This window comes from Salvelinus fontinalis, chromosome 36 (assembly GCF_029448725.1).
Source record: "Salvelinus fontinalis isolate EN_2023a chromosome 36, ASM2944872v1, whole genome shotgun sequence".
In the NCBI taxonomy this organism is placed as follows: Eukaryota; Metazoa; Chordata; class Actinopteri; order Salmoniformes; family Salmonidae; genus Salvelinus; species Salvelinus fontinalis.
The window spans coordinates 10,025,970-10,053,941 of NC_074700.1; the positions used below are offsets into that span (position 1 = coordinate 10,025,970).

The following is a 27,972-nucleotide window of genomic DNA, read 5'->3' on the forward strand; positions in this document are numbered from 1 at the left end:
TTCACATATCCGTTTTATGCCAATATTTTATCAAAACAAGTGCCATGTTCCGCCGTGGGAGACGTTTTATATGGGTAACTAATGTAATCCATTTCTAATGGATTTATTATCGTCACAGAAATCAAGAGATAACCATTTATTGTCTGCGGAACGTTTACGGAGAGCGGGAGAGCTAATCCTACATGGGTTAGTTGCTCTACTAGCCGGCCATCAAGTGGCTCGATAGAGTAATGCAGGTGTGTGCGCTTGTGTGGAAAGCATCTTATCTGGAACGCTGTCTTTCCCGCGCCCACCTTCTCTCTCCTCTCTCGCTTGCGCGCTCCGACCCGCTCGCTCTCCAGCCATCGCCAGGAGCAGTGTGTGGTAGGCTACAGTTTGATAGCAGCAGCGCTGGCTTTCTAAAGAAAGCTTAGCTCTCACTTTTCTGTCTGTCTCATTACCGCTCTCATTGTCTCTTGCGACAGCGGGAACGGAGCAGCCACCTACTCTCCTCCTCACCATTTAGTATGAGTAGTATTATTATTTTTGCTGCACACAGATATATATTTTAGCACTTTTTTGGGGAACCACGATTCTAACGGAATTTGTTGTGGCTGTTTTGGTGTCTTCTCTCTTTCAGTTCACTTGGGGCCTGTATTTGGAATAAGAAAGCATTGCTGTTTCTGACTGGAGAGAAGGAAGATTAAACTCATCTGGATTTCCTAAGGAATTTTATCTGGATGCTTTGGTAAGTGGTCATTTGCGTCGCATACAAGTACTTCAGGGCAGGCTATCACATTATGTCGTTATCAATTGATAAATGCCTGTTTGTCGAGTGTACAATTACATCACTTACTTATCATTCTCCTTTTTGTCATTTAAATACAGTTACCGAGGCTTTTGAATTCATCAGCCGGGGTATATAGTAAGTAGAATTTAGACTTTTCCTCGCATTGTTTTTTGCAGAGATGTTGCCTACTTTTATAAATGTCGGGTTTATGAATTGTGTAAGCTATTTTAATTGCAAGTTATGTAGGCCTATTGTGACCTGATATTATTGACATGCCATGGCATAGGCACACACAGCGCACATTTCAGCTCATCATGGAAGTGCGATGTCGGATGCTTTTTAGACGAGCACTTGTTCACTATGCCCTTATATTATACCGTCGAAGTTATGTTATCTGTTCATAATCATATATGTTCGGCTACCTACACTCTCCACCAATTGCCAAAATGCCAGCACTTCCCTTTTCAATATGTCATCTCTGCCTTACAGTTACTTATCTTAGCCTAGGCTACTTGTCTTCAAAAGAGAAGGCGGAGAGGTGGTCCATGTATGCCTATTTGTTGTCCACAAGCTTAATGGAAGCGATGCTGTGATGCCCCTCTTTTTTAAGATGCAAAATATGCCAATCGCTGTGAAGTTGCGGGACATGTGTGGAAACTTCTCTTGAAATGTGCTGCTGTATGTGTTAGGGAAGTATATTTGGAGGAGGTGGGGTGTGTAGGCTATGTATGTGCAAATTTAATCACTTGGGAGTGTTAAGTTATTCCAGTGGTGTGTGTGTGTGCGCGCGCGTGCTTTCGCATGTGTGTGCATGCGTGTGGACACGCAATGAGGTGTGTGGATGGATGGGTGGTGGCTGACTGACTGAGTTTGCTGGTTCTCGCTGCTCTCCTTTTGACAGACAATGTACATGTCAGCTCGTATTGTTGAATCACTGCTGATGCATATAAAGAGCCTTGCCCACTGCTGCACTGAGCGGGGGCATGTTTGTTTTCTCTCAATCAATGTCATGTGAATCTACACTGTTCTGATTTTGTACATTCTGTGTTGCATTCTTTCTCGGAGAAAGTTGAGTGGGTTAACCCACATAATTGTTTCTCAGTTTTACTCAGATTAAAACAGTGTCATATGCAATGGCAGTGTATCAAATAAAAAGTCAACGAATTAAATGCCCCGATGAAACCCACTGTTGGCAGGGGCGGACTGGGACAAGAAATTGGCCCTGGAATTTCTAACACACTGATCCATTTCTTTCCTCGAGGCCCCCACACCAGCCCATTTTTTTTCCCTTGACGTTCCCATCATTAGCCAGAGAATGGTCATTTTGCACACAAAAAAACTAGTTAGACACCCACAGGCATACTGGCCATCTGGCATTTCGGGGCAAATGCTAGATGCCAGATGGCCAGTCCGCTTGTGGCTGTTGGGCTTAACCATTGAAACCCTTGGATGGGGATGCTAAAACCACCTTTTGGTTAATATTGTGCTTCCTATACACCTAAGAGAGGCAGTTAGATGTGAAAGTAAAAGAAGGCAATGGAAAGTCATACAGCTCTCTGCTGTACTGCAGAGTGACACAGGGTTATTTGAGAATGACCGCAAAGACAATGTGATAGCCTTATTGGCATCCATGTCCCTGGGAGATGGAGGGAGGATAGTGTTGCCTATCAATATGGACTACATGGAGTCAAGCATGATATATGCAAAATAACATGCAGGCAAGGACATATTGTCAACTGTAAATATACTATCTATCTATCTGCTTAGCTGGGCTTCGGAATGGTGAATAAAAATCTAGTAAACTGGTAAATTTTTGGAATCATGGAAATATAATGATTATTCTAATTATATAGTTTGAATGCATAACAACAAATGAAAAGGCCAGGGAGGAATTATTGTGACAGGGTAGGAACCAAAGTGTTGTTCAGTGTTTCCCAGGGGACCCTAATTAGATGTTACAATACTTGTTTTCTATTGCTTCATGTAGCTAGCGCTATCTAACATGTTCATGTTTTGCCTATTCCTCTCTGATTTAGAAATCAAATCAAATCAAATTGTGTTTGTCACATACACACATACACATGGAAGATACCGTTGCACAAACAGTGTGCTGATCTATGCCTACACCAGCACTGGTGGTGAAGGTGGGCAACATTACCTCTTCGACTTTACATCTGATTCTCATCACGGGGGCCCCACAAGGGTGCATCCTCAGTCCCCTCCTGTACTCCCTGTATACTGACGACTGCATGGCCTCACACAGTTCCAGCTCCCGTCATCAAGTTCGTTGACGACACGACAGTAGTAGGCCTGATTAAAAAAAGAATGGTGGTCATTTGATGTCCTTCCAGCTCCATTATTCTCTAAATAGTAACACAGAAGCAAAATATAAAGTTAGTTTTGCATAGCCTATTCTAGAATCAGACAGTTTAGTAAAGTATAACTGTTTTCTGTACTTATGGGTATCTACAACTTCAAGAAGTATATACAGGCATCATTGAAGTACAGTAAAACTCCCTGTACAATATGCCATGTGCACACCAATGGTTTACCTGGACATATTGGTACCGCAGCTCCTTCACTCTGTCACTATTCCTCTCAAATGACACCTTGTACAGTTGTTTCATAGTAATTTGATTTTTTCCCAAAACTCTGTCTATAGTGGAAATGCTGACAGAATTGATATTTGCGAAGATATTGTTGTCATTTATGATTGCACTTTGGATCTCTCTTAGCCTGATGGAATTGTTGGCTATGACCATGTTGCAAATGTCTTGTTCTTGCTGATGGCTGAATACTGCTGCTCTGCCACCAGCATGAGGTTTTTAGTGCAGTCCTATATATGACGTGTAGAATTCACACATAGATCAGGTTACAGATATTATATTGTATTCAAATTGTGCTGTATTACTGTATATTCCTCATACATATCTTACGGTACATTGTAATTTTTAGACTTGGATTTAGCTTTACAAAAGTTGCAGTATTGTTGTGAATGAAATGCTATCACAAAAGTAAAGAACAAGTACATGTTTACCTGTTTCCCCTACGGAATGTTTGCACAATTGATGACACTGTGGACCTGTTTACAATAGGCTGTACTCTCCGACCATCCCTCTTCCATTGTAAGACCATGGTTTATGACATGGTCCACACTTGTGGCTCTGATTTCATCGGGGACTCTTATTATTTGCCTTCTACCTCTTCCTCTATTATGTCTTCCCCTAACACCACCACCACGCATTCTTACACATCTTCTTATTTCTCTTCCACCAGCATGTAGCTGCTGTTCAGAGTTGTGATGTTCCTCCATGTTCAAAAATGGTAGTGATTGTGCTGTGGGCAAGCTCCATATATATGCTTCCAAACTTGATTGGTTGATTGGTAAGATTGTGATTCCTATTTCATTACTATGTCAGCTGGCAGGTAATTTGCCAATTTAGCAGACATCACAAACATTCCATGTCATAGATATTTATGGAATATACATGTATGTCTGACTGATTTTGATAATTGAATGGATAATGTTGCATGTGATGGCTCACACGATGAAAGAATGTTTAGAAGTTGCGAAGAGTCTGACAGTTTCACTGGGAATCAACTCATCAGTTTTATCAGCAAGCCATGTGCACGTAGCTATTGGGAAAATTGTAGACAATTGTACTTCCTCTTTTTCACACATGTGCCAAAACACTTGCAGTTTGCTTAAATGAATAAGACATTCAAATCTGGTGTGAAAAAGAAACTAATTGTTCAGAGATTTGACTGTATTGTTTTGAAAAAATAATTATCTTTCGAGAATTGAGCCAACCCGATTGAGAAAAACTGTAAGAAACAAAGTGTAAATCCGAATTGTAGTCACCAACATCTTTTTGCATCTGACCACGCAGACAGAGTGAATGGCATGGCAAGCGCTTGTGACAACTGCTCTCTTTGAGTGACAGTGGGCAGGGCTTGGGGAAAGCGCATGGGGAAGCAGCATGCAGGAGGAGAGGGAGAGAGACGACTCAAGTAACAAACAGGGTCAACTATGCAACTGACATTACATGCGCCAGAGTTGCGTATCACATTTAACAAACCAAACATTGAAATACCGTTATAGAAGGTAAAGTAAAAACCCAAACCGGTCTGTGCATCAATACCGTTATATTGTCAAATACGGTATACCGCCCAGCCTTAGTCAAGCATGTCTTGATAGTTGCATTGAAGTCGTCTCATCTTTGACGTTGTTTGATTGAGAAAGGTCAACTGTTCCTTTTAGCAGCACGGCAAGATCACACACATGATTGACATCTGCAACCAAGTGTCAACGTTCGCTCACTACCAGAAACGATGTTTCACACACATTTCCTTACACATCTACAGAATACAGCTACAGTATATTATGTAAGATAAAAAGTCAAAGCAAGCAAGAGAACAGTGAGCGGTATTTCATCATGCATGCACCAGTCAATTTCCAGCAGTACAGTAGTTTCGCTTGTGGAAACGTGCTAACAAGAACAGGAGTGTCTTACTGCCCGTGGCAACAGAGAAAAAAACATAAATCCCTCACAGCAATTGGAAAACAAATTGGCATTGCAGCATATAAAGTATACACCATTACTATCTCAGCTATCCCTTCCAGGTTGAGTTGCAATTTGGCTGAAGCATTCATGAGACTAGACCTTTACGAGATGTAAGGGAAAGGTCAGTTTTCCCAGAGAAAGGGGATTTTCAACTTTCTTTCACTCTGTGAAATTTTTAGGAGAACGCTTTTAAGGATTAGTCCCAGGTAAGTATTTTTCCTACCACCCATTCCAGGCTCCTGCAGTCCCATTTTATAAATTGCACACCATTCAACAATTTTCTGCCATCTTCGCCCTGAGTGCTACTCCCTGAATCTATTAGCTGGCCTTGCATCCGTCATTGTTGGAGGGGGGTTTAAGCAACAAGACAGAAGGAACGCTCTTGCCCATGTGCTTGCTGAGAGGTGTGCAGTACATTAAAGTGGACCGCGATCATAAGCCCGCTGCTGGCGCACGAGCGTTAACTCCACATTTCTGCAAGGCTCTTCCCCCGCTTAATTATCCTTCAACACCGATAGCTCAACGTGTCGAGAGAGAAGCAAGCTATAATTATGTTTTATGAAATTCTTCCAGGTGACATAATCGGGCCATGGCTAAGTGATAGCCGAGGTCACAACAGCAGCAAATAAACAAGTGTCACACTCTAATTTGACTGGTAATCGACTTTAGTATGTAAATGTTTGTTTCCATGCTGAGACAATTGTCTGAATTCACTAACGAGCAGTAAAGTGGAAAGATATGGATAATGAAATTGCCCATATTCCCAACCACTGATAGCAGACATGATCTACAGTAGAATCATGGCATTGACTCCACAGTTACTGTACAGGCATATGTAAGGTACCACATCCGGTACTGCTATGATGTCCTCATATTGTCCTCTACATACTGTAACTAACACGCCTTGATTATAAGCCCATTCGTTATGACACATCAGATGCCCAACTACCAGGGGACGTTTTATAATGAGGATGTACTGACAGATAATTAGATACACCATGCGTCGGCTCTTTCAGGAAATGTTGATTCATCCTTAAATGAAATGTTTCTCTCTGCTAACATGAAAGAGATAAATATCTCTCCCTCTGTCACATCACCTTGTCTCTCACGGTGGTAACATTTTTATTTGTCCATCTGCTTCTAACACTTTTAGATGTGGCGTGTTTTCATTCGGGGGCTGACGTTTCCCATCACCTGAAGAGTGGCTTCTGGCTTTAAAATGGGACAAAAAATATGTGGCCCCCCTGGTGTTGGCTCTCGGAGGCCCCTGAGCCCATTGACTCCTCAGACGGGCTCATATCACAGGGTGTTACCATTTTATGGATAGTGGTACAACTGCTCCCAGACTTGGCAGCTGTTTTAGCCGGCCGTGTTAGTGCATTGAGAAGCCTGGGTGCCTGTGTGTGTGTGTTTGTTTCGAACGGTTGGTTGTGGTGGAGGGGCCATGTTGATTTACAGCCTGAGCCCTCGTGCTGATTCTTCAATACATACATCAGCTGTCTGGAGATGTATAGTTTGATGGATGCACATGCATCTAATCAACCATTTTGTGCACATACTGCATACAGTACACTGTGCATGATCAATTTAATTCACACACAGGCCAACAGACTTGCAGGCAGACACAAATATAACTCATTTTTTCTCTGGTCTTGATTGAAAAAACTGTGTGAAATGAAACCCCTCACCGACTGTACACGTCTGCCCAAACGCTTATTTATTAGTCGCTTGGCGCCGCTCATAAATCAGACGTTTATTAAGTTGTTAAACGACTACTTCTGCCTATCGCAAGTGACATCAGTGCCATTAAGTCTGATGTATACGACACGCTAGGAGGGAACATGAGCTATTGCCGATGCTCCTTGCATTATTCAATTAAACAACTTGATACTTAATGACTTTTGTTAAGCCCACTTTCCCTTTATTTCCTCTCTTCTTCACCCCTCCCTTCATTCCTCGGTGGCATTGCTCTCATGAAATTTAGAAGAGCAGGGATTGATTGCAGGGATGAAGCACAGGGGAGTGAGGGAAACACTGCAGCGGATCTATGTAGCTGAGGATCAATTCTCGCCTTTGCATACCGTAGAGACTTATACCACCAGACTTAAGCTTTATTCGTTACTCGGCCTGAAGTAAGGCAAGGAAACACTGTTTACTTCCAAGCATCCAAGCGTGTCAAAGGCAATAACGGGTACAGCTTAACCCAGGGCATAGCATAATTTATTTGTTTGGACTCTGTCTATATCCAGTTGCCTATTGCATTCAAAGCAATACAGGGATCATCAACTAGATTGAGGATGATTTTTTCTTGAGCGGATGGTCAGAAGGCCAGAACATAATTACAAATAATGTGTAGACTGCAAATTGACCGCAAAAAGCCAAAACAGATATAATATTGGACAAAAACATAATAGTTTCAAACATTGCTTACGTTTGTATATGATCACATAGATCTCTATTATGCGTGGGAATACTTTGGAACAGATTTCTAACATTAAAATCACTTGGAGACGATTTGCTGGTGATTTTACCAAAAAAAAATCTGTAACTCTGCCGTAGGGTTTATTACAATATGTAAGTAAGAAGCAAGTGTAGTTGAAATTGCCAGTAGGTAATGTTGGTGGAAAATATATCTTGGCTTCTACTGAACCTGAAGGAAATGTTGTGGCTGTGTGCACTGCTCAGCACACTTTGAGCCCTGCTGAAGTGACCAGTCTTTTGAATTGGTATTGTACTTTTGCTTGTTACATCATTTCACTGGAAGGCAAGTAGTGCCTCCAACCCAGGCTCAATCAAGCATGCTGTAAAAAAAAAATTCACCTCAACTGAGAACTGTGGTGGATATGTTTCCCCTCCTGTAGCGGACTTTGCTTTCGCATGAAGGACACCAGCAGCAATCTTGTGTTCACCTTTCGGTCAAACCTGACGATCTCGCAAAAAAACACAAAAACTGACGGAAAGAGAAAAGACAAGAAAAGGGGGACTTGGGAGCCTTGAGCATCACCATGTTGTCAGAATCTAGGCCTATGTGTGGTTGGTTTGAGGACTGTGCTAATTAGCACCAAATGTTACCGTGATAGATCATGGCCACATGCTGCTGTATTAGGTGCTAGCATGGCTAATGATTTTTCCAAAGGGCAAATGTCAACCCCATCATATATTTGGACCTTCTTTGTGGTCTGCAAGTACAGTACGACACCAGATTTCTTTTCATGCTCCTCTGAAGGGATTATTTTGCTCCTAGCTGCTCTGAAGGTTTTCCAACGGGAGCGATATGTTGAGTGTTAGCATTTGTAATCCTGAGGAACCGAGCAGGAGAAAGAAAGTGAGAGGGTAAAAGGAAAGAATATTGCAGGCGTGCCGAAGCCAGGCCACTCTGCACAGCTCCATGAAAGCTATGATCCCTTATTGATGTCACTTGTTAAATCCACTTCAATCAGTGTAGATGAAGGGGAGGAGACAGGTTAAAGAAGGTTGTTTAAGCCTTGAGACAATTGAGACATAGATTGTGTATGTGTGCCATTCAGAGCGTGAATGGGCAAGACAACATACTTTGAACGGTGTATGGTAGTAGGTGACCGGTTTGTGTCAAGAACTGCAACGCTGCTGTATTTTTCACCCTCAACAGTTTCCTGTGTGTATCAAGAACGGTCCACCACCCAAAGGACATCCAGCCAACTTGACACAACTGTGGGAGTCAACATGGGACAGCATCCATGTGGAATGCTTTCAACACCTTGTAGAGTCCATGTCCCAATGAATTGAGGCTATTCTGAAGGCAAAACTCAATATTAGGAAGCTGTTCTTAATGTTTTGTATACTCAGTTTTTTCCCCTTATGGTCTAGAATGACTAGCTTGCTGATACAGGTTTTGTTGGGGTTTCTACCAGGGTTGGGGTTAATTACATTTAAATTCAGCCAATTAAAAAAGGATTTGAATTGCTATTCCACTTCAATAATGGAAAAAGTTCCATTTATTTTCAATGAGAGCTTTGGAATTGTTACATTGTTGGTGGAATTGATATGATCCTAACCCTGGTATTGACCTTTCTTCCCTCTCTGCTCTGTCTCTGCTCTGTCGTATCAAGTCCTTTCAGATCAATGACCAGGAAGGAGAGGGGATGGGGAAAGGATGCTACAGGAAGAGTATTTGGACGTAGCTGTTGTGCTTGCTTACCTCTCCCTACCAGCAGCCTTGGGGCTCTCAGAGCTCTATGCTCTAATTAGGCCTCAGTCATTTCACCCTCTTACTTAACGGCCGATACTACAGGGAAGTTGTCGGCATACCAGGGCATACTAGCATTTCTTACTGACACCATGAGGGGTACATTTGGTCTTTGTTACCGGATATGTTGTAGAATAAGTATGGTGGTTTTGTGGTCAGACAACTGTGTGAGAGGCTGCTGCATTGTACTGTACTTATACAAGTGATTTTGGTTTTAAAGGAACGAGGAGATACTATAATTGATGGACTACTGTTTTTGAATGTTTTCATAGGTATTTGTATGATACATTTATTGTTAGTTTAGGAACTGATGATTTTGCATATTGTTTATTAGGCAATATGTATTCTGCTGAAACCACATAATTGCTTTAATTAAATCTTACAACGATTAACCTTAATACTGTTGCTAAATTAGATACATTTTATATTTTTGTGACGTTAGCAGTTTCTTATAAGACAACGACTCTTCCACTTAGAATATATTTTTGTTATTAAAATCTCACTACTTTTTCAAGATAAACATTTTGAATCCGTTTTAATTGTGGTTATATTGTTATTTCTGTATATGTTTGTTGCACTTTACCAAAATCGCAAGAGGTCTTCAATTCTGCTCATAGCACAAATGGCCAATTTGGAATTTTAAATGTATATGGATTTCCAGGAGAGAAAATGTCCTTGTTCCGTGTGGCTCAGTTGGTAGAGCATGACACTTCAAATGCCAGGGTTGTGAATTTGATTCTCGGGGGGGGAAGTATGAAAATGTATGTACCCACTACTGTAAATCGCTCTGGATTAGCACGTCCACTAAATTACATAAATGTTAAAGATAATCCTGAGAAAATGAACTTACATAATTGAACAAGATGTTTGAAAGAGATGCGTATTTCACTGAATGGGCCTCAGCAATGTAAATACAGAGGTTGCGGGCGTAACGCTGCCCATGGATTCCACTGGGCCATAGGGTTCTTTGTCTTTGATCGCTTCGGAATAGGATGGTTTTTGATCATGCCCTACCTCGGACATAATGAACAACAGCTCAGAAAAAGGGAGAGTATAATCTGTACAGACACATAAGCACAGGAGAGTAACCCAGCTGTTATACCACCCTGCATCCCATTGCTGGCTTGCATCTAAGACTAAGCAGGGTAGAGACTGGTCGATCCTTGAATGGGAGACCAGATGCTGCTGGAAGTGGTCTTCGAGGGCTAGTAGGGGCTCTCTTCCCTCTGGTCTCAGAGAGACATCAATGCCCCAGGGTTATGAGTACAGGTGCTAGCCCTGGTGTCCTGGCTAAATCCCCCACCTGGCCTCTCATACTATCTCGGCCACCTAATCATCCCCAGCTTCCATTGGCTCATTCAACCCCTATCCGCCCATGTAACTTCCCCAGGTCTTTCCAGTGAAGGAGAACTCTGTAAACTTACCCGGTAAAATAAGGATTTCAGATTGAAAAATAAAATAAAATGTGTTACAACCAATTACACTGAACCTCTTTGAGCTCTCTCTCCCCCCTCTACCTTAACAGCATCCTACCAGTAGGTGATTGTCATCGGCGAGCAGTGACGAAAACGGTAAATTCAGTTTGACAGAGAAGGCTGGTCTCACACTGAGTGAAATTGAAAAGGGTTATCATAGCAGAAGGCCTAAATGTCGATGCTGGGCTACAGAGCTGCCAGGATGAATGAAGTGCAGGACATACGCTGAACAAAAATATAAACGCAACATATAAAGTGTCGGTCTGATGTTTCAATAGCGAGCTAACATAAAAGATCCCAGACATTTTCCATACGCACAAATAGATTGTGTCTTAGTGTAGAAATATGTTTACATCCCTGTTAGTGAGCATTTCTCCATTGCCAAGATCATCCATTCATCTGACAAGTGTGGCATATCAAGAAGCTGATTAAACAGCATGATCATTACACAGGTGCACCTTGTGCTGGGGACAGTAAAATGTTAAGTTTTGTCACACAACACAATGCCACAGATGTCTCAAGTTTTGAGGGAGCGTGCAATTGGTATTCTGACTGCAGGAAGAATACCAATTATGTTAATTTCTCTACCATAAACTGCCTCCAACATTGTTTTAGAGAATTTGTCAGGCAATAGCTGCAGAAAAAGAACACAATTGCATTTTATCAATGGCAATTTGAATGCACAGAGATACCGTGATGAGATCTTGAGGCCCATTGCTGTGCCATTCATCCGCCACCATCGCCTCATGTTTCAGCATGATAATGCACAGCCCCATGTCACAAGGGTCTGTACACATTTCCTGGAAGCTGAAAATGTTCCAGCTCTTCTATGGCCTGCATACTCACCAGACATGTCACCCATTAAGCGTGCTTAGCATTTATTTTATTTAACTATGCTAGTCAGTTAAGAACAAATTCTTATTTACAATGACAGGCTACGCCGGCCAAACCTGGATCAATTGTGGACCGCCTTTTGGGACTCCCAATCACAGCAAGTTGTGATACAGCCTGGATTTGAAACAGGGTGTCTGTAGTGACACCTCTAGCACTTAGATGCAGTGCCTTAGACTGCTGTGCCACTCGGGAGCATGCGCTGGATTGATATGTACACCAGCGTGTTCCAGTTCCCTCCACTATCCAGCAACTTCGCACAGCCATTAAAGAGGAGTGGGACAACATTACACAGGCCACAATCAACAGCCTGATCAACTATGTGAAGGAGATGGGTCTCGCTGCATGAGGCAAATGATGGTCACACCAGATACTGAATGGTTTTCTGATCCACACCCCTATCTTTTTTTAAAGGTATCTGTGACCAACAGATGCATATCTCTATTCCCAGTCATGTGAAATCCATAGATTAGGGCCTAATGAATTTATTTCAATTGACTGATTTCCTTATATGTACTGTAACTCAGTCAAATCTTTGAAATTGTTGCATGTTGGATTTATATTTCTCTTCAGTATATTTTAACGTGGACGATGTCAACTTTAGATGAATATACTATATCGTAACATAAAATTAAGCGGACTCTGAGACAAGAAAATCGAACAGAAAAATAAAAAAAATTAACAGGAAAAAAATATGTCCATCTAGTTCAGGAGTTTTACAAGGAAATGGAAATGGACAGACATACCATAAGTATTTTCACAATGAAAAAAGCTAAACTTGGCTTTATCACTGGGTATATGGAGCTGAGTAGTTAGAATGACTTGTGATCATTGACAATGAGATGATTTAACGTAATCATAAACAGTCTGGGCTTTGTGCTTCGGAAGTCTCACAATCTGGACGGGCTCCTGTGTGTACAATTCACTCAATCCCACACACGCACGCACGCACGCACGCACACGCGCACACGCACACGCACACGCACACGCACACACACACACACACACACACACACACACACACACACACACACACACACACACACACACACACACACACACACACACACCCACACACTCTCTCATCTCCCCTCTGCTGGGCGGTTGGCTCTGGGCGCCCAGCAGATCTGGCGGCATCATGAGTGAATAACAATGAGGGCTTTGGGGGATCAGTTCCCCAAGAAAGCTCCATACTTGGAAGGGTTTACGCTAGTCCCAACTTCATGAGCACTGTGCCGCCTTAAGAGGACAAACAAATGGTACTGAGGAGTTCCGACTCGCCAAAGGGGATCGCATCTGTTCACGGGCTCTCTGTTTCCACTCACACACATTCCCTGTGCTCCTACACACAAGCCTGGGATATGTGTGCTGGGTCTGACATGTGCCCATGCATGTGTTTTTATGCTGCTTGTTGGTGTGCAGCATCACGCCGTCACTCACTTTTCCGAAGATGATTATTTATTTCATGTGATTAGTGATTCACATACGCCTATCCTTTGTGAGCTGGTTCTACTCTTTTTGGCAATTTATTTGTGTGTTTTGTGGTGAAAAACTGAGCGGGTCAAGCATGAAACATCAACCAGAGATATTGACGCTGGAATTTTTTATTGAACCTTTATTTAACTAGGCAATTTATTGAACCTTTATTTAACTAGGCAAGTCAGTTAAGAACAAATTGTTATTTACAATGACAGCCTACCGGGGAACAGTGGGTTAACTACCTTGTTCAGGGGCAGAACGACAGATTTTTTACCTTGTCAGCTCAGGGATTCGATCCAGCAACCTTTTGGTTACTGGCCCAACACTCTAACCACTAGGCTCTCTGTTTCTTTTGCACTAGGCTCTGCTGTCTCTTTTGCACAAAACAGGCTTCGATTCCCCCTGTCACAAGTGGATTTATGTCTGATTTAAGAGTAAGTCGTCAATTTTGTTACAGTCAACTCTGTTACTTTATTTGGAGCTTAACAGGCACTTACTATAGTCAGATTTGATTTAACCTCTTGTGAAAACATGTTTTTTTATAAAGTTGAAAATGTGCTCTTTATGACATAATGTTAAAATGAGGTGAAATTGAATTATTTTGGGACCAGGCTACATTTCTCAAAAGACATCGATATGGTGGAATGACCCACCTTTCTTTAAGCAGGGCCAGAGACATGCACAGGTCCGGCTGCTCGCGGGGCTCATTTGCTGGTCTCTTCGATATATAATTGCACCAGGCTCCCGATAAGATCCGGCCCAAAATCCCTTGCTGCTAGGTGTATTTTTAGAACAAAAAAAAGAGTGTGAAGCGCTCTGCATGTGTGCCGTCTGAATTCCAAAACTCAACCCATCCAAGGCTCAGCTTTTAATCAGCAGCATCTGGACTGTGGCTGCTTAGACGAAGAAAAAAAGGTGAAAACAGGAGAGAGAAAAAAGCAATTTTTGTTCTCTGTTGGTTAAGGTCATCGCATAGCGGTTTTAAAGCCAAATGGGCGAAATACAAAGATAGGCAAAAGAGGCTATTTCAAAGTGATTTGCAAATATCCAAGATGATAGGAGACGTGACAAAAATGGACACAAAGAAAGACAAAAAAGGCCTTGGGCACTTTCTCAAACCTATTTCTTCCTAGGTGATACAACGGATAGCCTTAGCTTGTTGTGTCATTCAAAATAGGCCCCTAACTAATCCCCCCCCCCCTTTCTTCCTGTAGAGCACAGAAATACATGATAGATAACATTAGTATCCATCGAGTCGGAGGAAGGGAAAATCGATGCAAGGTGAAAATTGAATTTGCCCAAAGAGCCTTTAGGCAGAGTGCAATTTGAAAACACATATTTTATTTTCCCCTGGGCGTCTAGAGGGGTGGGAAGAGATGGACTGCAGGTCTAAGTGGGATGGAAAAACTGCAGTGGTTGAGTGAGGGTGAGGGTATGCTATGGTGCTATGCTATGGTTGGAACTCCCCTTCTATCTAGCCTAATGTGCCTCCCCTTTGATTGCTTAATTCGGTAAGGGCCACGCGTACCTTATCGGATCATATCAAAGGTCAGAGGCGTCCTGTAGACAAATCAATCTCTCCGTCTGAGGAGGCACTGAGGAAACACAAACGGAGGGAGAGACGATCCATCTAAAGGGCTAAGAGTGAACGAGGGAGGGGAGGTAGAGGGGCGTGGGGGGGGGTGGTGAAAAAAGAAAAACGATGGCATCTGGTGCCTGGAGTGAAGTGAGGAGGAGAGTGAGAGATTGAGTGGAGTTGGGGAATGTGATATGATCAGAGAGAAAGGGCGTTTATAGTGGTTGTGAGATAAAAGCTTTTTCGAAGTAGAGGAAGGGAGATTACAGTATGGTCATTCACGTTGATGATGAGGCAGTTATGACTGGATGCCGGTGTCATTGACATGGTAGTTATGGTATGAATGGATTGAAGACTACCTATATAACTGGTTATGGTAAAGAGAGAACATTCATTTACGATTGTGCTTGACTGAGGCATAATGTCATTAATTTCTTATAGTTTCTGTATTTGATGGTATTTTCATTCATAATGATAGTCCCAGGTGGTGGCTAATCCATTGGCTGCAAGCCTTTTCATGCCTCACTGATCCCTATTGAATATTGTTTCACTCACAGTGTTTTCCAGCCGACAAGGACTAACCAGTAGGCCATGAGCCATCCGTGAAACACAGATTTGTAGGACCAGTGCATATTCTCTCAAGAAAAAAATCTATCAAATTATATACACTGCTCAAAAAAATAAAGGGAACACTTAAACAACACAATGTAACTCCAAGTCAATCACACTTCTGTGAAATCAAACTGTCCACTTAGGAAGCAACACTGATTGACAATAAATTTAACATGCTGTTGTGCAAATGGAATAGACAAAAGGTGGAAATTATAGGCAATTAGTAAGACACCCCCAAAAAAGGAATGGTTCTGCAGGTGGTGACCACAGACCACTTCTCAGTTCCTATGCTTCCTGGCTGATGTTTTGGTCACTTTTGAATGCTGGCGGTGCTCTCACTCTAGTGGTAGCATGAGACGGAGTCTACAACCCACACAAGTGGCTCAGGTAGTGCAGCTCATCCAGGATGGCACATCAATGCGAGCTGTGGCAAGAAGGTTTGCTCTGTCTGTCAGCGTAGTGTCCAGAGCATGGAGGCGCTACCAGGAGACAGGCCAGTACATCAGGAGACGTGGAGGAGGCCGTAGGAGGGCAACAACCCAGCAGCAGGACCGCTACCTCCGCCTTTGTGCAAGGAGTAGCACTGCCAGAGCCCTGCAAAATGACCTCCAGTAGGCCACAAATATGCATGTGTCAGCATATGGTCTCACAAGGGGTCTAAGGATCTCATCTCGGTACCTAATGGCAGTCAGGCTTCCTCTGGCGAGCACATGGAGGGCTGTGCAGCCCCACAAAGAAATGCCACCCCACACCATGACTGACCCACCGCCAAACCGGTCATGCTGGAGGATGTTGCAGGCAGCAGAACGTTCTCCACGGCGTCTCCAGACTCTGTCACGTCTGTCACATGTGCTCATGTGCTCAGTGTGAACCTGCTTTCATCTGTGAAGAGCACAGGGCGCCAGTGGCGAATTTGCCAATATTGGTGTTCTCTGGCAAATGCCAAACGTCCTGCACGGTGTTGGGCTGTAAGCACAACCCCCACCTGTGGACGTCGGGCCCTCATACCACCCTCATAGAGTCTATTTCTGACCGTTTGAGCGGACACATGCACATTTGTGGCCTGCTGGAGGTCATTTTGCAGGGCTCTGGCAGTGCACCTCCTTGCACAAAGGCGGAGGTAGCGGTCCTGCTGCTGGGTTGTTGCCCTCCTACGGCCTCCTCCACGTCTCCTGATGTACTGGCCTGTCTCCTGGTAGCGCCTCCATGCTCTGGACACTACGCTGACAGACACAGCAAACCTTTTTGCCACAGCTCGCATTGATGTGCCATCCTGGATGAACTGCACTACCTGAGCCACTTATGTGGGTTGTAGACTCCGTCTCATGCTACCACTAGAGTGAAAGCACCGCCAGCATTCAAAAGTGACCAAAACATCAGCCAGGAAGCATAGGAACTGAGAAGTGGTCTGTGGTCACCACCTGCAGAACCATTCCTTTTTTGGGGGTGTCTTACTAATTGCCTATAATTTCCACCTTTTGTCTATTCCATTTGCACAACAGCATGTTAAATTTATTGTCAATCAGTGTTGTTTCCTAAGTGGACAGTTTGATTTCACAGAATTGTGATTGACTTGGAGTTACATTGTGTTGTTTAAGTGTTCCCTTTATTTTTTTGAGCAGTGTATATGATTGAAATGTTGTATTCATAGTCTACATCACTGTTAGCCTTATATGTACTGCACAGTATTAGCTAAACGGCTCTGTGCCATAACAAACCTCTTAGAACTACCTCATTAAGATATAGTCATAATTAAACCAATGGTGCATAAACATTCTAGTGGTGGGCTGGCACCAGTCCTGGGCCAGGTTTATAGGTGATGATAAATCATCCACAGTTTATTGCTGGCAAGATGGTTAATTTTGTCCCCTGAGGGTGTAATTAGTTCAAGTATACCTGAGCACAGGGCAGCACATGTAGAATGGAGAGACCGGGGTGCCCTCTGTTTCCTCCCGTAACACTAAAACCCTCTGCGTCATCAGTGACCTTAACCTGGCCTCGAGACACCAACATGGACGCTTCGTGGGAGATAATGTTTGCACAACCACCTAAACTGCAATGAGCTACAGTGGATGAGCTACTCATTTTCTTGTCAGGTTGGTGCCGGTCGGCCCTGGCTTTGCAAAATGTTAAGCACACTGCCCGCCACGAGAGAAAATGCGTTTCTCAAGACGAAAAACACATATTTGGACAAGCAAACGCTTCCTCGCTCTTCACATCGCCACACTTCGACACATGTGCTGAGACAGCTGGGTAGTTTTTTTTTAGGTATTTTTTTGTGTGTGATTCAACGAGAACAACTGAATGTTTGTCTGACTGCCCAAGCAAGTGGACGAACAAGGCAAGCGGCTTACAACCTGCTAATTGCTAGTCAGTCAGTCCAGCAAAATGCATGCCCGGTATCTGAAATGAGGGAAACGGTAGAGTGTTCTTTTTGCAATAGCCAAGTCACAGCAGACTAGACCTGGGCCCAACGTGTTTTAAATGGATTACGCTAGTGTGACATTACGATTACATGCTGCTAGCAGGGACCCCGATGAGATGAATAACATTTTATGGCTTTAAAGCAGATATCCCCCCTCAACGTTGAATGGCTTTCTGTCTACCACATACAGTAGCATCACGGACTGGGTGTGTGATCTTTTTCTTTTTTGTGCGTCACAAACAGTTTTGTATCTTTTTTGTGTGTGGTTCCACTACAAAATTTAGTTTAAGAGAGCCCCAGACAGAAAATATGTTTGTGTATGTATATTTTTTTCACCCTTTGTAATCTTTTCAAATATTTCAGTGCAGAACTTTTCAGAATGTTCTGGTTATGTGACCAGTCTTGTAAAATGTTCCCCTTTTCCTTGCCATGCAGACTGTAAGGCTTTGAAATTTGTCAACTGCCTCCCAGCCCACAACTCCAGGCTTTTTCTCCATACCTAACATTAAAGTAGATTTACTGTGTCCGTAAAATGTATATAGGTTCAGATTTTTTGTTAAACTCAACGTTAGAAATACATGGCAAAATAGAAATCAAACTGGATGGGCTTCAGCGATAGATGGGAGGGGTTGATGGTAGCTGAAGGATGGGATTAAAAACAAACAAAAGATTCAGGTGAAGTCGGAAGTGAACATACACCTTAGCCAAATACATTTAAACTCAGTTTTTCACAATTCCTGACATTTAATCCGAGTAAAAATTCCCTGTCTTAGGTCAGTTAGGATCACCACTTTATTTTTAAGAATGTGAAATGTCAGAATAATAGTAGAGAGAATTATTTATTTCAGCTTTTATTTCTTTCATCACATTCCCAGTGGGTCAGAAGTTTACATACACTCAATTAGTATTTGGTAGCATTGCCTTTAAATTGTTTAACTTGGGTCAAACGTTTTGGGTAGCCTTCCACAAGCTTCCCACAATAATTTGGGGGAATTTTGGCCCATTCCTCCTGACAGAGCAGGTGTAACTGAGTCAGGTTTGTAGGCCTCCTTGCTCGCACACGCTTTCTCAGTTCTGCCCACACATTTTCTATAGGATTGAGGTCAGGGCTTTGTGATGGCCACTTCAATACCTTGACTTTGTTGTCCTTTAAGCCATTTTGCCACATCTTTGGAAGTATGCATGGGGTCATTGTCCATTTAGAAGACCCATTTGCGACCAAGCTTTAACTTCCTGACTGATGTCTTGAGATGTTGCTGCAATATATCCATATAATTTCCATTCCTCATGATGGCATCTATTCTGTGAAGTGCACCAGTCCCTTCTGCAGCAAAGCACCCTCACAACAGGATGCTGCGATCCCCGTGCTTCACGGTTCAAACCCATCCACGTACCTTAGCTATTAGCTACCATTACATCATCCATATGGGCCGTAGGCCCACAGAAACACCTCACCTACCCCCTGCTGCATTATGACAATATGTCATAAACCTTACTGATAAAGGATGATTTAATGATGCTCTCTTGGTAAAATGCCCTCTAATTTGTAGTCAAGCTGCACAGAAAATCGTTAGATATGGCAAGGTGTGTGTGTGTTTATTCGCGATGCCAGCGAAGATGTCAGAGTCAGTGTGTGTGAGGGAGGCGGTGGCCTGCTCACCTCTTACCTCTAGAGAGACCATAAAACAAGGGGTGATATGACTACGGACGGGGTTAAACGCCAGTGTCCTCGTCCACACTGACATCAAACACACACACACAAGTGGGAGAGCACACACTAACAGCCACAGATCAGACTGAAATATTAGTGTTGTTTCTTTCCATGGGATGTGATATCAGGGGTCAAGATATTACAGGATCTAAAGGTCATCCTGCTGACCTTATAATTGATTGTGGTGTCGGGAGTCCTTTGACACCTAATGCCTTTGGTAAGATTCTTCATAGACGCCCTTGAACTCACTGAAACCCGAAATGAGTCTATCAACCTTTGCATGCTCAAAATGTTATCTGACTTAGCTACATGTATACTGAACAAAACGCAACATGCAACAATTTCAAAGATTTTACAGAGTTACAGTTCATATAAGGAAATCAGTGGATCAAGCTATGGATTTCACATGACTGGGAATACAGATATACATATGTTTGTCACAGATGCCTTAAAAAGGGTAGGGATGTGGATCAGAAAACCAGTCAGTATCTGGTGTGACCATCACTTGGCTCATGCAGCGTGACACATCTCCTTCGTATAGAGTTGATCTGGCTGTTGAAGGTGACCTGTGGAATGTTGTCCCACTTCTCTTTAACGACTGTGCGAAGTTGATGGATTTTGACGGGAACTGGAACACACTGTCGTGCACGTTGATCCAGAGCATCCCAAACGTGCTCAATGGGTGACATGTCTGGTAAGTATGCAGGCCATGGAAGAACTGGGACATTTACAGCTTCCAGGAATTGTGTACAGATCTTTGTGGGGCCGTGCATGGGGCTGTGCATTATCATGCCACCATCACATGAGGTGATGGCGGCGGATAAATGGCAGGACAATGGGCCTCAGCATCTTGTCATGGTATTTCTATGAATTCAAATTGCCATCGATATAATGCAATTGTGTTCATTGTTCGTATCTTTTGCCTGCCCATTCCATAACACCACCGCAACCATGGGGCAGTCTGTTCACAATGTTGACATCAGCAAACCGCTCACCAACACAACGTCATACATGTGGTCTGCGGTTGTGAGGCCGGTTAGACCTACTGCCAAATTCTCTAAAACGATGTTGGAGACGGCTAATGGTAGCGAAATGAACATTACATTATCTGGCAACAGCTCTGGTGGACATTCTTACAGTCAGCATGCCATTTGCACTCCCCCTCAAAGACATCTGTGGCATTGTGTTGTGTGACAAAACTGCACAGTTTAGTGTGGCCGTTTATTGTCCCCCAGCACAAGGTGCACCTGTGTAATGATCATGGTGTTTAATCAGCTTCTCAATGTGCCACACCTGTCAGGTAGATCTTGGCAAAGGAGAAATGCTCACTAACGGATGTAAACAAATGTCTGCACAAAACTTGAGAGAAATACGTTTTTTGTGCGTATGGAACATTTCTCAGATCTTGAAATATGGGACTGACACTTTACATGTTGCGTTTCTATTTTTTGTTCAGTGTAGCTAATAACCACTGTGAGCCTGCGTCGAAAAGACATCCAAATTACTCTCTGCTGACCTTTTGGCCAATGTACAGTGTACATACTTTATGAATTAATGCACTGGGGGATTTGCTCCTCTATGGATTACGTTGTCGAACTCAAAGTTTGAATTGGTCTCTCACTGCGACTCAGCAGATGAGAATTGAAACCAGTGAATAATAGGCTGCCTACACAAACCACATTATTAGAGGGAACTAACTGCCATTTCATGAAATGGATCCAAACTGTAATTATCCCATTGATTCATGATAAGTCTATATCTTATATTGATTTTCAATGACATTTTCAACGGATATCGACTGAAAGTGATGGCCAACTCTCTCTCTCTTTTTCTCTCTTCCTCAATTCATTTAAATTCATTGGCATGGGAAACATATGTTTACATTGCCAAAGCAAGTGAAATGGATAAATAAGTGAAATAAACAATAAAAAGTGAACAGTAAATATTACACTCACACAAGTTCCAAAAGAATAAAGACATTTCAAGTGTCATATTATGTCTATATAAAGAGTTGTAACGACGTGCAAATAGTTCAAGTAAAAAAGGGAAAATAAATAAACAAAAATATAGGTTGTATTTACAATGGTGTTTGTTCTTCACGGGTTGCCCTTTTCTTGTGGCAACAGGTCACAAATCTTGCTACTGTGGTATTTCACCAAAAAGATATTGGAGTTTATCAAAATTTGTGGGTCTGTGTAAACTGAGGGAAATATGTGTCTCTAATATGGTCATACATTTGGCAGGAGGTTAGGAAGTGCAGCTCAGTTTCCACCTCATTTTGTGCCTCAGTCTACCTTTGTCTCTCCCTCTATCTCTCTCCCTCTCTCCCACTCACACACATAACACACTTTTCTATCTCTATATTGTGAGGGCTTATATGAGGCAGATTTGAGGAGGAAGAGACAACCTCCCCAGTTAGACCATAGATGGGTACAGATTCACTTACAGTACATATTTCCCTCTTTTGTTCCATCAAGGAGCAACCCTGGGCTGTATGTAGCCAGTTACTTGGCAATAAAGAAAGCCATTGTCTGACCATATGGATGTGGAGTTCCTGTGACCCTCATACTGACAGAGAAACCACTTCACACCCCTAACAATAGCCTAGGGCTGTGTCCTATATGGCAGCCTTTCCCTATATAGTGCATTACTTTTGACCTAAGCCCTACGTGAATAAGGTGCCAATTTGGGACCCACCCTATACCGAATGTGCTGTCTAGACTACAGCCTTCCTATCTACCCTCCAAATCTTTTCAACGCATTACATCAGACTACCGTATAATGACGATATTACTCTTAAATGTTGCTTCCATTGTAAAACAGCTAGATACTCTTATCTAATCCTAATTGAATGCGGTTCTCTTAATTGAAAATTATGTTCGCAAATGAGTTGTTTAGCACGGCGCTTTTCCTCCCACGCACAGAACATCTAGCTTTTTTTGTGATCGTTTTAATGAATGGAAGTAATTGTGTTGTATGTATTCTGAGCGCCTGCGCCTGAAAGATCATTCAAAATAATCGCGGTTTACCGTCAAATATATCGTCTTCAATGGAAAGCCAGCCTTCCCTCCAAGCAAACAATAGTAATACCTCATAACAATGGGTTTGGATTTATTTTTCGGTGGTTGTTTTCTTCTTTTGCATCCTTGGAGACACACAGAGGGTAGATTTTCACTTTGTTTCTCCCGGCGTCTGGCTGCCTGTGTGTTACCAGTTATTGTGATTACAGGAGCCGGGAAGACGAGGAAATAAATTAGCATTCTGCTCCAGGCCGTGGCACAATCAAGCTGGAGTGTCTCCGCAGAGAAACACTAGCATCCAAATGTAAACTTGCATGGTGACAAAATGTTATAATGATTCACCGTTCCTACACCACACACACCCTTCCCAAAACCCCCTCCCCATTCCCACCTCACCTCTCTCCCTGAACATCCTGTGCAAAGGTACATGACAAATGGGCGTTGCCGCCCCCCCCCCCCCCCCCCAAAAAAAAGAAGACACGCCGCTGCGATTCGACATTAAACCTAGCAATCCGCCCCGGCGAACCAGATACAGATACATTTTTGATAAACTGTCCCTGGAGGTTTATAAACATATTTTCGATAGAGAGAAAGAGCGAGAGGGAACGAGAGAGAGTGAGGGAGAGAGTGAGAGGGACGGAGGGAGGGGGGTAAAAGCCACAAGATGTTTCTCCACATTAGACATGCTCCGACACCGGCTGGTTTTGTGAACTTATGGACAGGGTAGCAGCACCTGCTCCCTGGCAGCTGTAAACATTTCGGCAGGCTCTTATTCCTCCACTACTGGCCCCACCATCCATTTGGCCCTGCTTTGTGATTACCATAAAAGGCCCCCATTGCCTGCATAAAGATGGAGTGGGAGACCAGGGCCCAGTGGTTTCCATTAGCAGACCCTTTTTATGGGAAGGGCCAAGTATGTCCCCCGGGCGAGGCCAAAACCCTCACTACTTCACTGCATACTCTGCCAAATAGGCTCTCTGTAATCAAGGACTCAGCTAAAAGAGGAGCTTAGGTGATATTAAATGGATATTATAACTGAGGGAGTAGATCAGTGGTTACTTGTTTTGGTAGTAGTACAGCAGCAGTAGTAGTCTTTGTACTACTAGTAGTAACAGCAGCAGTAGTAGTCCTTGTAATAGCAGCAGTAGTATAAGTAGTTCTAGTGGTAATAAAAGCAGTAGTAGTAATAGTAATAGTAGCTGTAGTGGACTTAGTCGTGGTCGTAGTGAACTTCTACGAGTAGTAATAGTTTTAGTAGTAGTAGTAGAAGTAATAGCATCAGTAGCAGTAGTAATTCTAGTAGTAATAAGAGCAGTAGTAGTAGTAGTAACACCATCAGCAGTAGTAGTAGTAGTTGTAGTAGTAATAACAGCAGTAGTAGTATTAGTAATAGTAATAGTAGTTGTAGTGGACCTTGTTATATTAGTAGTAGATGTAGTGGATTTCTACAAGTAGTAATAGTTGTAGTAGTAATAGTAGTAGCAGTGGTAATAGCATCAGTAGTAGTAGTAGCATTAGTAGTAGTAGTAGTAATAATAGTAGTAGTAGTAGTAGTAGTAGTAGTAGTAGTAGTAGTAGTAGTAACACCATCAGCAGTAGTAGTTGTTGTTGTAATAGTAATAACAGCAGTAGTAGTATTAGTACTAGAAATAGTAGTTGTAGTGGACCTCGTTATATTAGTAGTAGATGTAGTGGATTTCTAGTAATAGTTTTAGTAGTAATAGTAGTAGTAGTGGTAATAGCATCAGTAGTAGTAGTAGTAGTAATAATAATAATAGTAGTAGTAGTAGTAGTAGTAGTAGTAGTAGTAGTAGTAGTAGTAGTAGTAGTAGTAGTAGTAGTAGTAGTTGTAGTAGTAGTAATACCATCAGTAGTAGTAATAATTATAGTAGTAATAACAGCAGTAGTAGTAGTAGTAGTAGTAGTAGTAGTAGTAGTAGTAGTAGTAGTAGTAGCAGTAGTAGTAGCAGTAGTAGCAGTAGTAGTAATATCATCAGTAGTAGTAATAATTCTAGTAGTAATAACATCAGTAGTAGTACTAGTAGTAGTAGTTGTAGTGGACTTCTACTAGTAGTAATAGTTTTAGTGGTATTAGTAGTAACACCATCAGCAGTAGCAGTTGTAGTAGTAATAGTAGAGGTAGTAGTAGCAGCAGCAGCAGTCGCGATAGAACAGCAGTAATATGCTGTCTTTATGCAGTTGCTGTACTTTACGCAGTGATAGTATGATGAGGCAACATGTAGATTATTAACAGCGCCATACATCTAATGAAATAGCTTGACTTTTATTCATAGAAAATCCCCCTCTGATTTGATCCAATTCCATTTTTTCGGCAGAGATGAGGTATACAAAAGGGAAAATATGAATATCTTAACAACAAAAACATTGTGTGCCGAATGCAGATTTTTCCAACAAACAGAAATACGTTCACATACAGTAAGCAATGCTAACAACCATTTTGATTTGCACCAGGCCCACGTAAAATGGATACGTGAGCTAAATCATTTTGGAATGTCATACATCACACTCGCCACTCTCCCCAAAGACAAAAGATTCAAACAGGAAGGCAAATCCCAAAGGGGTTCCAGGGACTGAAACACTGACAATAATATATGCAGCACAAACATATATTATAAAAACAATGACTTCAGATCAATGTGGCCACTTATTCCCAGTGACAGGATGGAGCTATATTTTACTCATTAGCGATAATGCCCGAAATGAAAAGGGCTGGATGGCATTGCTTTGAATAGTTCTCCATGTGTCTGTATGCACAAAAAATTAGCATTTGCAAGTGGATTTTCTCAATCTTCTCAGCAAAGGTGTTAGAGGCGGTCTGTGACTAAATCAGTCGGCCACAGTGACAATTGCACGGGGAATGATGGGGTTTCATGAGTTTGATGAAATGCCTTCATTTCTACAGTTACAGGCTCAAAATAATCCACTGAGGTATTGTGGGTAGTTGGCGAAAGAGGTGACAGTTTAAGAAAATATTTCCATGCTGTTCACTCTATTCAGTCTACAGATATGTGGCATGTTCTTTTACTTTCCCTGACAGGTTCAGCAGTTCAGAGACATTTTCACAACTTTTTTTCACTACTCTGGTGATGAGGAGGGACTCATCACCAGAGTAACAGAGTACAAAAAATATAACATATTATTGGTGTAGTCACAGTCATATGCTATCCTAAAACATACCACACATTTGTTTCACACCTCAGTCAAAGGTACAGTACAAGTCAAAAGTTTGGACAAACTTACTCATTCAAGTGTTTTTCTTAGATGTTATACATTGTAGAATAATAGTGAAGACATCAAAACTATGAAATAACACATATGGAATCATGAAGTAACCAAAAGTAGCCGCCCTTTGCCTTGATGACAGCTTTGCACACTCTTGGCATTCTCTCAACCAGCATCACCTGGAATGCTTTTCCAACCGTCTTGAAGGAGTTCCCACGTAAGCTGAGCACTTGTTGGCTGCTTTTCCTTCACTCTGCAGTCCAACTCATCCCAAACCATCTCAATTGGGTTGAGGTTGGGTGATTGTGGAGGCCTGATCATCTGACTCTATCACTCTCCTTCTTGGTCAAATAGCCCTTACACAGCCTGGAGGTGTGTTGGGTCATTGTCCTGTTGAAAAACAAATGATAGTCCCACTAAGCACAAACCAAATGAGATGGCGTATCATTGCAGAATGCTGTGGTAGCCATGCTGGTTAAGTGTGCCTTGAATTCTAAATAAATCACAGACAGTGTCACCAGCAAAGCACACCCACACCATCACACCTCCTCCTCCATGCTTAACGGTGGGAACCACACATGCGGAGATCATCCGTTCACCTACTTTGTGTCTCAGAAAGACACGGCGGATGGAACCAAAAATCTCACATTTGGACTCATCAGACAAAAGGACAGATTTCCACCATTCTAATGTTCATTGCTGATGTTTCTTGGTACAATCAAGTCTCATCTTCTTATTGGTGTTCTTTAGTAGTGATTTCTTTGCAGCAATTCGACCATAAAGGCCTGAGTCAAGCAGACTTCTTTGAACAGTTGATGTTGAGATGTGTCTGTTACTTTAACTCTGTGAATCATTTATTTTGGCTGCAATTTCTGAGTCTGGTAACTCTAATGAACTTATCCTCTGCATCAGAGGTAACTTTTGTGACTGCACTTGAAGACATTTTCCGGATTGACTGACCTTCATGTCTTAAAATAAGATGGAGTGTTGTTTCTCTTTGCTTATTGGAGCTATTCTTGCCATAATATGGACTTGTTATTTTACTAAATAGGGCTATCTTCTGTATTCCCCCCACCTTGTCACAACACAACTGATTGGCTCAAACTCATTAAAAAGGAAAGAAATTCCACAAATTAACTTTTAACAAGGCACACCTGTTAATTTAAATGCATTCCAGGTGAACCTCATGTTGCTGGTTGAGAGAATGCCGAGTGTGTGCAAAGCTGTCATCAAGGCAAAGGGTGGCAACTTAGAAGAAACTCAAATATAAAATATATTTTTAATTGCTTAACCCTTTTTTGGTTACTACATGATTCCATATGTGTTATTTAAAAGTTTTGATGTCTTCACTATTATTCTACAATATAAAAAATTGTAAAAATAAAGGAAAACACTTAAAAGAGTTTGACTGGTACTGTTATGTCTCAGACACAAACGAGCTCTTTCCAGCTTTCATATTTCTCTTTTGTAAAGCATTGCCGCCTATGTCTACACTTTCAAGATGTAAAGGCTGATTCGAGCACCAAGGAACATAAGCAGGCGTGATGGAAATGCATTACAATAGCGATAGCAATTGTCATTAGCATGGACACTCAAGGTATACACGCTGCCTTTCTTCCCTAGTGTGAAAGGGCAGGGGAAATTACAGTGTTTGTCTTTTGTCAACATCTGGCTAGGTAGCTAGCACAACAAGCCCTCATTTGAATAGGAGGAGTGCTATTGCTAACTCAACTGGCGACTGCCAACGAGCGGCATTGTGGAAAGCTTGAATGCCATTCTCCAGTATGAAGGATGAGTACGGGTACATCGGTTTTCTTCTATCTGTTTCTTTCAGTCTGTGTGCGTGTATACTTTGACCTCCAGACATTCGCTTCCTGATTGACCATTGTGAGTTACACAATGACATTTGAAGAGAAAAATACCTTCTCCCTCCCAAAGACCCATAGATATATAATACTGTTGTTATGTTTGTGTGCCTGGC

The 27,972-nt window shown here is 42.3% G+C and overlaps 1 protein-coding gene across 50 annotated transcripts in view; it reads left to right on the forward strand.

The window, feature by feature from the left end:
• Nucleotides 1–255: 255 nt before the first annotated feature.
• Nucleotides 256–27,972, forward strand: part of LOC129835195 (receptor-type tyrosine-protein phosphatase delta-like) — a 678,254-nt gene continuing 650,537 nt past the window's right edge. For 12 of the 50 annotated variants that reach the window (XM_055900652.1, XM_055900654.1, XM_055900660.1 and 9 more), the window contains exons 1-3: nucleotides 270–504; nucleotides 620–727; nucleotides 868–904. The gene's annotated coding sequence lies outside the window, so the exon portion shown is untranslated. Of the gene's footprint in view, nucleotides 505–619; nucleotides 728–867; nucleotides 905–27,972 lie in introns of all 50 variants that reach the window. The other 38 variants (XM_055900651.1, XM_055900653.1, XM_055900656.1 and 35 more) reach the window with 11 other exon arrangements.